The sequence below is a fragment of the Somniosus microcephalus genome, chromosome 1 (assembly GCF_052327205.1).
Source record: "Somniosus microcephalus isolate GS21.2 chromosome 1, FLI_Smic_1.0, whole genome shotgun sequence".
Classification (NCBI taxonomy): domain Eukaryota; kingdom Metazoa; phylum Chordata; class Chondrichthyes; order Squaliformes; family Somniosidae; genus Somniosus; species Somniosus microcephalus.
The window spans coordinates 114,823,320-114,834,513 of NC_140987.1; the positions used below are offsets into that span (position 1 = coordinate 114,823,320).

General features: G+C 49.0%; 1 pseudogene; it reads right to left on the reverse strand.

The window, feature by feature from the left end:
* Positions 1-2,152: 2,152 nt before the first annotated feature.
* Positions 2,153-9,794, reverse strand: LOC147124302 (protein NYNRIN-like; annotated as a pseudogene).
* Between the last annotated feature and the right edge of the window lie 1,400 nt (positions 9,795-11,194).

Consider the following 11,194-nt stretch of genomic DNA (forward strand, 5'->3'; position numbering starts at 1 on the left):
CTAACATCTTCTAGGTGGCAGGAAATGTTGAACCAGTGTCAGCTTTTTATTTCGACTGGCATTAAATTGACAGCAAGACCAATTCTTTTGAAACAATTTGCAAGTTTATTAAACACACACACTCAAGCACATCAAAACAATAGCCTACAGGTATCCTATGGCTCTACTCGATTACAACTCGTAAGGTAATGGGTTAGATTTACAGTACTGGATGAGTTAGGCAATGCACGCGGCCTTTTTCCTTGCTTCTTGGTCTGGTCTGTAGAGGGAGGGCTTCTTGTTCTTCCGCGTGGTCGTCGAGAGAGAGAGAGAGAGAGCCTTTGGTTCCTTGTTTTTATATCTTTTTAAAGTCCATTGTCTTCTGGTTTAAATTCTTAAGACGCTACGATTGGGTCTTAGTTTCCAGCAGTTCTTGATTGGCTTTCCTTTGAACATGTGTCTGTCTGCAGTGGCTGGTGCCATTTCTTGCTTAAGTTAATTGTTTGTTGACACCTTTTAGTGGCTCTTGTGTTTCGATGGTGAGTTTCGATGTTGTCTCTGTGGGGGGTTATCCTGTTATGCAGGTTTCCTTTGTTAAGTTTCACGCCGTTGCCTTACCCAGGGGAGATCTATACACATCAAAATTTATCTTTATCTTATATTAATAGTCTCGAGTCAATCACACATACAAAACATATAGGCCTAGAAATTCAGTTAGGGGCGCCCAGCTCGCCTGGACGCCGGAATTACCGCTGCGCGCGGAGCCACTTGCGCCAGCGGGAAATTCACTTTCAGCGCCCCAAGTGGAAGCCGGCCGCTAAACAAGGGTTTCGGCGCCCCGCTTGGGGCGCTGAAACTGAATATCGGCGTGTAAAGTGCCGCAGCGCCACCCGCTGCGGCACGGCAGCCTGCGGTACTGCAGGCCTTCCTCCCACTCTTAAGGGGGAGGTGCCTGCAACAGCGCGATCCCCGCTCGCGAGTGCCGGCAAATGAGCCCGGCACCAAGGAGAAGTGCCGGGCTCTCTGGAAACAGCCGGCAATGCCGTGGGGGGGGGGGGGGTGTAGGAGGCCGGGGACGGAGGTGCGGGCAGGCGGCCGCTGAAAAAGCGGCCGGCCGCACCTCCACCTTAACTCGCCCCACTACCGGCACAGGTAGGCCCCGTGTACCGGTCGCTGTTTGCGGCCGGCGCGGGGGAGGCGGCAGCAACTAAATATGGCCAGCGGGGTGATAGCGGGGCGCTGCGCACACCGATGACGTCATCGGTGGCGGCGCAGCGCTAATGGCTAACGCCGCCATTAGCGCCCCGCTAAATATCGCGGTAGGTTTGCACAGTGGTGCAAACGCCCTCTTTGGGCGCAAACTGGTGGCGCAGGCCACTGAATTTCTAGGCCATATTTTTATTCTTACAGATTCCCCGCCTTGAGGGGGAAATATCCTTATTGATCCCTCATGTGGTTTTATCTCCTCAGGGTTCGCATATGGTGGTTCAGTTTCCTCAGGAGTTTTCTCAGGTAGTAGATCATGATGATCCCCACCACTACAATTATGGCTTGTGCCAGTATCATAAGCATTGAGAGGGTTCTGAGCCAGGGGTGTTGTCCTACATTATACATTATTTCCCACCATGGGCTGTCTCCTAGCTTTTGTATAGCTCTGCTATTTATGGCATTGTTCTGTGTCATCTGTATCCGTATCATGGTCCTGTGGGAAACAAGATCAGTGTAGTATTTACTCTTTGGCAGTTTTTAACTGGTTAACATGATACCATTTCTTGTACTTAACACCCTTTTTCCACGGTTCAATCGGTCTATAATCGTATGCAGTCCCCACCACCTGGGCTCAAAGGCATTCTTCTTTTTCCTATAATTTGGAATCATTACGGTGTCCCCTACCTGATACTCAAAGGGACGTACTTTCTTGTCAAAGTACCTTTTAATTTGTCTTTTTGACTTCCCCAATTTTGTGGCCACAAATCGATTCATCTGATTGATGTGATCTACCACTTGTTCCAGCCACTTGGAACTACATGGTTCCATTGTTAAGGGGCTCATCCCCGTTAGTGTTAGCTGGCCTGGCATTCTCATGAGTCTCCCCATCATGGCCTGATATGGGGAGACTCCTGTTGTTTTATGAGGTGTGGACCTCATTGCCATTAAGCACATTGGCAGTATGTTAGCCCATTGAGTGAGGTGGTCCGCACACAATTTTTTTAACATTAACTTGAGGCTCCTGTTCCCCCTTTCGATCCCTCCGGCTGACTGGGGGTGGTGAGCAATATGTAATTTGTGTTTTATCCCCAACATTTCCTGCAGGTGGGTAAAAATCTTACCAGTAAAGTGCGAACCTTGATCACTGTCCACTTGTACCGGTACTCCCCACCTACAAAACACAACATTTAATAGTGTTTTGGCTGCTGTGATTGTGGTGTTGGAGCAGCAGGGGAATGCTTCGATCCATTTAGTGAATTGATCCACAACCACTAGGGCATGCTGAAAATTGCCTTGCGCCTGTGGAAGTGGCCCAATGAAATCTATCTGGAGGTGAGTCCATGGCCCTTGAGGTGGGGGTATGCTTTGAAGCAAGGCTCGGCTAGTACACATGAGAGGATTGTGCTGCAGGCCGCTAGGCATTGTGCCACATATAGGTTGATTGTTTCCCACTTGGAAGGCCACCAAGCTGTGGATGCTACCTTATAAAACATAGAAACATAGAAGATAGGAGCAGGAGTAGGCCATTCAGCCCCTCGAGCCTGCTCCGCCATTTAATGAGATCATGGCTGGTCATCCAAATTCAGTACCCTGTCCCTGCTTTCTCCCCATATCCCTTGATCCCTTTAGCCTTAAGAAATATATCTAACTCCTTCTTGAATATATTTAATGAATTGGCCTCAATTGCCTTTTGTGGTAGAGAATTCCACAGGTTCACCACTCTCTGGGTGAAGAAATTCCTCCTCATCTCTGTCTTGAATGGCTTACCCCTTATCTTTAGACTGCGACCCCTGGTTCTGGACTCCCCTGCCATCGGGAACATCCTTCCTGCACCTAGTCTGTCTAGTCCTGTTAGAATTTTATAAGTTTCAATGAGATCCCCTCTCATTCTTCTAAACTCCAGCGAGTATAAGCCCAATCTCTCCTCATACGTCATTCCTGCCATCCCAGGTATCAGTCTGGTGAATCTTCGTTGCACTCCCTCCATGGCAAGAACATCCTTCCTCAGATAAGGTGACCAAAACTGCACACAATACTCAAGATGTGGTCTCACCAAGGCCCTGTATGTCAGGGTTGGGGAGCCACGGGGCCGTGTAAATACGGGGCCGTGCCCTCCGGGCAAGGTAGGTTCTGGACCCAAGTGCAGAAACCAGGCTAAAGGCAGGTATACAATCTTAAGGAACAGTACTTTATTCATTACTTAACTAGATTCACACATAACTAGATTCATACAAGGAACACAACAGCATACGCAAGAACTCGAGACAGGAACACCACATCATACATAGAACTCGAGAGAAGAACAATATACATAAAACTCGAGACAAGTTACAAAACGGCTAGTCAAGAATAGGAACTCAGGACAGCTTCCATGAGGCATCATACTTGTCCATACTGAGCTGGGATAAGCTTACCACAAGCGCAACCAGCTTGCCGAGACGTGACTCGAGACAAGCTATCACGAAGGGCTGCCGCAGGGGTAACAGGCTTCTCAAGAGCTCAAGACAAGCGCCAGCATGGCAACGCACCAGTCCAGACAAGCACCTTATCAAGACTAAGAACAACAAGAACACAAAGTTAGTTACATCTTAAATACAGAACTCGAGAATACATCTTAAATACAAAGCTCGAGAGAACTATGGCAACCAACTAGTTAAAGTCAGGAGTCACAGAGCAAGGGCTAGTCCCCCCGGTTACCCGGCTAGGACTGAGCCAAGAGTGAAACAACCATACAACTTATATACCAAGAAAACCAGGTGCAACCCATGAACCGCTAACAGGCCGTTAAGCATTAACACAGGAAGCTAGGAACAATTAACAAAGGGCTGGAAAACAAACAAGTGAAGGTGCCATCTAGAGGTTACAGAAGGAACTGACTGGCACCCTCACACTGTACAACTGCAGCAAGACATCCTTGTTCCTGTGCTCAAACCCTCGCGCTACGAAGGCCAACATACCATTTGCCTTCTTAACCGCCTGCTGCACATGCATGCTTACCTTCAGCAACTGGTACACAAGGGCAGCACGGTGGCATAGTGGTTAGCACTGCTGCCTCACAGCGCCAGGGACCCGGGTTCGAATCCAGCCTCGGGTGACTGTCTGTGTGGAGTTTGCACATTCTCCCCGTGTTTGCGTGGGTTTCCTCCGGGTGCTCCGGTTTCCTCCCACAGTCCAAAGATGTGCGGGTTAGGTTGATTGGCTATGATAAATTGACACTTAGTGTTAGGGGGATTAAATACGTGGGGTTACGGGGATAGGGTGGGATATGTGTTGGTGTAGGGGTTACGGGGATCGGGTGGGATATGTGTCGGTGCAGGCTCGATGGGCCGAAATGGCCTCTATCTGCATTGTGGGGTTTCTGTGAACCAGGTCTCGTTGCACTTCCCCTTCTCCAAATCTATTGCCGTTCAGATAATAATCTGCCTTCCTGTTTTTTCCACCAAAGTGGATAACCTCGCATTTATCCACATTTTACTGCATCTGCCATGCATCTGCCCAATCACCCAACCTGCCCAATCACCCATACTGGAGTTTCTCGGCATCCTCCTCACAGCACACACGCCCACCCAGCTTTGTGTCGTCTGCAAACTTGGAGATACTACTTCTAGTTCCCTCGTCTAGATCATTAATATATATTGTGAATAGCTGGGGCCCTAGCACAAATCCCTGTGGTACCCCACTAGTCACTGCCTGCCACTCGGAAAAAGACGCATTTATTCCAACTCTTTGCTTCCTGTCTGCCAACCAGTTCTCTATTCAAGTCAGTACCTTACCCCCAATCCCATGTGCTTTAACTTTACACGCTAATCTCTTATGCGGGACCTTATCGAAAGCCTTCTGAAAGTCCAAATACACCACATCCACTAATTCTCCCTTATCTATTCTACCAGTTACATCTTCAAAAAATTCCAGTAGATTAGTCAAGCACGATTTACTTTTGTAAATCCATGTTGAATTTGTCCGATCCTGTCACTGTTTAACAAGTGCTCTACTATTACATCTTTTATAATGGACTCTAGCATTTTCCCCACTACCGATGTCATGCTTACTGGTCTATAATTCCCCGTTTTCTCTCTACCACCTTTTTTGAATAGTGGGGTTACATTAGCTACCCTCCAATCCATGGAAACTGTTCCAGAGTCTATAGAATTTTGGAAGATGACCAGCAATGCATCTACTATTTCTAGGGCCACTTCCTTAAGTACCCTAGGATGTAGATTATCAGGCCCTGGGGATTTATCGGCCTTCAATCCTGTCAATTTCCCTAATACCATTTCCCTACAAATACTGATTTCTTTCATTTCCTCCCTCTCATTAGACCCTATGTTCCCCGACATCTCTGGGAGGTTATTTGTGTCCTCCTTTGTGAAGACAGAACCAAAGTATGTATTTAATTGGTCTGCCATTTCTTTGTTCCCCATTATAAATTCCCCTGATTCTGACTGCAAGGGACCTACACTTGACTTCACCAATCTTTTTCTCTTCACATATCTATAGAAGCTTTTACAGTCAGTTTTTATGTTCCCTGAAAGCTTACTCTCATACTCTATTTTCCCCCTCTTAATTAATCCCTTTGTCCTCCTTTGCTGAATCCTAAACTGCTCCCAATCCTCAGGTTTGCTGCTTTTTCTGGCCAATTTATATGTCTTCTCCTTGGATCTTATGCTATCCCTAATTTCCCTTCTAAGCGACGGTTGAGTCACCTTCATTGTTTTATTTTTATGCCAAACAGGAATGAACAAATTCTGCAGTTCACAATGCGATCTTTAAATGTTTGCCATTGCCTATCCACCATCAACCCTTTAAGTAACGTTCCCCAATCCATCCTAGCCAACTCGCACCTCATACCATCGTAGTTTCCTTTATTTAAATTCAGGACCCTAGTCTCTGAGTCAAATACTTCACTTTCCATCTTAATGAAGAATTCTATCATATTATGATCGCTCCGCCCCAAGGGGCCTCGCACAACAAGATTGCTAATTAATCCTTTCTCATTACATAATACCCAGTCTAAGATGGCCTGATCTCTAGTTGGTTCCTCGACATATTGGTCCAGGAAACCATCCCGTATACGCTCCAGGAATTCCTCCTCCACAGTATTTTTACTAATTTGGTTAGCCCAATCTATATGTAGATTAAAGTCACCCATGATAACTGCTGTGCCCTTATAGCACGCATCTCTAATTTCCCATTTAATGCCATCCCCAAACTCAGCATTACTGTTTGGGGTCTGTATACAACTCCCACTAACATTTTCTGCCACTTGGTATTTCTCAGCTCTACCCATACAGATTCCATATCATCAGAGCTAATATCCTTCCTTACTATTGTGTTAATCTCCTCTTTAACTAGCAATGCTACCCCACCTCCTTTTCCTTTTTGCCTTTCTTTCCTGAATATTGAATACCCCTGGATGTTGAATTCCCAGCCTTGGTCACCCTGGAGCCATGTCTCCGTAATCCCAATCATATCATATCCGTTTACATCTATTTGCGCAGCTAATTCATCCACCTTATTACGAATGCTCCTCACATTAAGACACAAAGCCTTCAGGCTTGTTTTTTTAACACTCTTAGACCTTTTAGAATTATTATTTACTGTGGCCATGTTTGATTTAAACCCTTGATTTCTCTGACGGCCACTTTTGCTTTTCTCCTTCCTGTCTTTTGCTTCTACCCTTGCTCCCCTTTCCTCTGTCTCCCTGCACAGTTTCCCAACCTCCTTCCATTTTAGTTTAAACCCTCCCCAACAGCACTAGCAAACACTCCCCCTAGGACATCGGTCCTGGTCCTGCCCAGATGCAAGCCGTCCAGTTTGTACTGGTCCCACCTCCCCCAGAACCGGTTCCAATGTTCCAGGAATTTGAATCCCTCCCCCTTGCACCATTCCTCTAGCCACGTATTCATCTGAAATATCCTTCTATTTCTACTCTGACTAGCACGTGGCACTGGTAGCAATCCTGAGATCACTGCCTTTGAGGTCCTATTTTTTAATTTACCTCCTAACTCTCTATATTCAGCTTTTTGGACCTCATCCTGGTTTTTACCTATATCGTTGGTACCTATATGCACCACGACAACTGGGTGTTCACCCTCCCCCTCCAGAATGTCCTGCAACCGCTCTGACACATCCTTGATCCTTGCATCAGGGCGGCAACATACCATTCTGGAGTCTCGTTTGCGGCCACAGAAACACCTATCTATTCCCCTTACAATAGAATCCCCTATCACTATAGCTCTCCCGCTCTTTTTCCTCCCATCCTGTGCAGCAGAACCACCCACGGTGCCAGGAAGTTGGCTGCTGCTGCCTTCCCCCGATAAGCCATCCCCCCCAACAATATCCAAATTGGTATATCTGTTTGAGAGGGGGATAGCCACAGGGGACCCCTGCACTACCTGCCTGCGCCGACTACTCTGCCTGGTGGTCCCTTCCTGCCTGTGCAGCCTTTACCTGCGGTGTGACCAACTCCCTAAACGTGCTATCCACAATGTCCTCAGCATCGCGAATGCTCCAGCATGTATCGATTCGCAGCTCCAGCGCTGCAATGTGGTCTGTCAGTAGCTGCAACTGGATACACTTCCCACACACATGGTCATCAGGGACACAGGAAGTGTCCCTGATTTCCCACATAGCGCAGGAGGTGCATGCCACGGGGCCGAGCTGTCCTGCCATGACTTACCCTTTAATTAATTTAAATCAAATCAATACCTCTAATTACACTACAATTAAATGATATACTCAAGGGCCCTTGGTTACTAGCACTCCCCGATGCACAACAGGGACCTTAGAAACTATAACCACAAAAATTAAGACCTTCTAAATTTTAAAAATTATTAATCTTAACTGTCAAACTATAGAGTAGTATTAATACTCACCTGGCCGTACTCACCCAATCAGCTGCTTCCTCTTGCCTGCGTCACTTTTTGAATCGTGACGTGGCTCCAGAACGCCGCCGCCGGTCTGTGAGATTGGTAAGCCTTGTACCGCCGCCCTCTCCGCTCCCGACACTGGCCTCAATCAGCTCCCTCCCCTTGTACCGCCGCTCTCTCCGCTCCCGACACTGGACTCAATCAGCTCCCTCCCCTTGTACCACCGCCCTCTCCGCTCCCGACACTGGCCTCAATCAGCTCCCTCCCCTTGTACCGCCGCTCTCTCCGCTCCCGACACTGGACTCAATCAGCCCCCTCCCCTTGTACCGCCGCTCTCTCCGCTCCCGACACTGGACTCCATCAGCTCCCTCCCCTTGTACCACCGCTCTCTCCGCTCCCGACATTGGCCTCAATCAGCTCCCTCCCCTTGTACCGCCGCTCTCTCCGCTCCCGACACTGGACTCAATCAGCTCCCTCCCCTTGTACCACTGCTCTCTCCGCTCCCGACACTGGACTCAATCAGCTCCCTCCCCTTGTACCGCCGCCCTCTCCGTTCCCGACACTGGACTCAATCAGCTCCCTCCCCTTGTACCGCCGCTCTCTCCGCTCCCGACACTGGACTCAATCAGCTCCCTCCCCTTGTACCGCCGCCCTCTCCGCTCCCGACACTGGACTCAATCAGCTCCCTCCCCTTGTACCGCCGCTCTCTCCGCTCCCGACACTGGACTCAATCAGCTCCCTCCCCTTGTACCGCCGCTCTCTCCGCTCCCGACACTGGACTCAATCAGCTCCCTCCCCTTGTACCGCCGCTCTCTCCGCTCCCGACACTGGACTCAATCAGCTCCCTCCCCTTGTACCGCCCCCCTCTCCGTTCCCGACACTGGACTCAATCAGCTCCCTCCCCTTGTACCGCCGCTCTCTCCGCTCCCGACACTGGACTCAATCAGCTCCCTCCCCTTGTGCCGACATCACTTTTGACTTCTGACATCACTCTTTGAAAATTCTGCCGATGCTGAGTTGGTACCGCCGCTGCTGCCTCACCGTTCCTCCCAGGTCCGCACTGCCGCCGCCACTGCTGCTGCTGGTTACCAGGGCCGAATAGTGCCCTGCCATGGGGTGGGAGTGAAAGAGGGAGAGCAGTTCCTGACCCACCTCTGGTGGAACACACACCACCGGGCAGGCGTATGGCTTTCTTTTGAACATCAGCAACTGCTTCGCTGAGTCAGGGGCAGTGCCTAGTGTGGTATTGGGGGCCCAGGCTGTCGGTTGAGGAAGGGGTGTGCCTTCCTCGTGCCAGGCGCTTACAATGGCGTATGGCCAATATTGTTGCTGCAGGGATTTTAAATCTAGGTGATCTGTTGGGGAGCCCTTGCTAACAGCATTGCAGGGCTCAACAACTATATCCTCTATCTCCCCAACAATTGCAGCGTCCTTGGCTGCTCTGTCTGCTCTGGAATTTCCCTCACTATGTGGACCCCCTTTTCTATGGGCTGCTACCTTTCCTATGATGAAGCAGGGCTGGGATCGCTGTTTAAGGTATGACCAGAGCAGGCGTAACCAGGGCCCATGGACCAGGGCCTTACCATCTATTGCATGGTAGTCATTTTTGTGGTATGGGGCAAGGAGTTTGTAGCATAGGCACTATCGGACCAAATATTCACGGGTCTATCTGAGGTTTCTTTCATGGCGGTTAAAAGTGCGGCGATTTCTGCATATTGTGAACACTGTCGGTTGCATCGTCGCAATACCACAACATACCCAATGTGGGGGGATCCCTCGATGTGATATGAGGACCCATCAACGTAGACATCTGGGGCTCCCTGTATGGGCTCTTTCTGCTCAGGATGGGCTCAAAGTTCATCAGGAGTAGCGGACATTCATGTGGTTCCCCCTCATAAACCAGAAATTGTGGCAGCAATGTGGTGGGTTTGGAAATGATACCAATGTCTCTTTCCATAAATTCCAATGTCCATTTGCTGAGGCGCTGCGAGGAAACTAGCGAATCTCCAGGTTTCATCAGTAGCGTGTGAGCGCTGTGAAGGATGGTTGCTTGTAGTCCTGAAATAAAGGTAAAATGATGTACCGTCCAGTAGACGGCCAGCAGGTGGCGCTCACATGCGGTATACATCTTTTCTGCCCCCTGCAGGATTCGAGACACATATGCAATGGGCTCGATCAGCTCGCGTTTGGCACAGAACTGCGGCGAGGCTTTGTTCTGTGGCCCCGACCTGCAAATGTAAGGGCTGCGTGGGATCCGGAGGAATCAGACATGCGGCCTGCATCACAACAGTTTTTAATTTGGCCACGGACTGGGTATGAGCGTCAGTCCATGTCGGGCATATGTCATCACCCTGCAATTTTATCAAATCATACAGGGGCTTTGCGCACTCTGCAAAGCCTGGGATAAAGTTCCTTTGGTACTGCACCAAACCCAAGAATGATTGTAGGGCTATTTTGGAAGTGGGTAGTGGTAGTCGCTGTATTATCTCCACCTTGTGGGAGTCGGGGGACGATCTCTCTGGAGAAATGGACACTCCCAGAAAGGTGACCCGTTCTTTTACCAACTGAGCTTTACAGGGATTCACGTTTAGTCCCACCTGAACCAACAATATCAACAGTTTGTGTAAAAGGGACAGATGCTCCTCCATGTTATCGGTTGCCAGCAGTAGATCGTCTACGTACTGTAGCAAGCAGGTAGGGCAGGAAAAGCCTTTTAAAACTGCAGCCATTCTTTTGTGGAAGATCGTGGGGCATTGTGGAACCCCTGAGGCAGGCATGTCCACGTGTAGCTCTGGTCCTCAAATATAAAAGTGAATTTTTACTGGTCCTCCCTTTTAACAGGGATACTCCAGAATCCATTGGCGATGTCGAGGGTCGAGAAGTACTTGGAACCAGCAGGAATTTGAGGTAATATGGTGGGAGCTTCTCTTACTACCGGTGAGCAGGCTGGCATTACAGAATTTAACTTTCTGTAATCAATAATCAGTCGCCAGCTGCTATCAGGCTTTTTAACCGGCCATGTGGGTGAATTGGTTATGAAAGTGCCTGTCCTAACAACACCCTGCTCGACTAGGGATTTTATGGTGTCTCGGATGTAAGGGTGACTCTCCCTTGGGATGGGGTACTGTTTAGTGAAT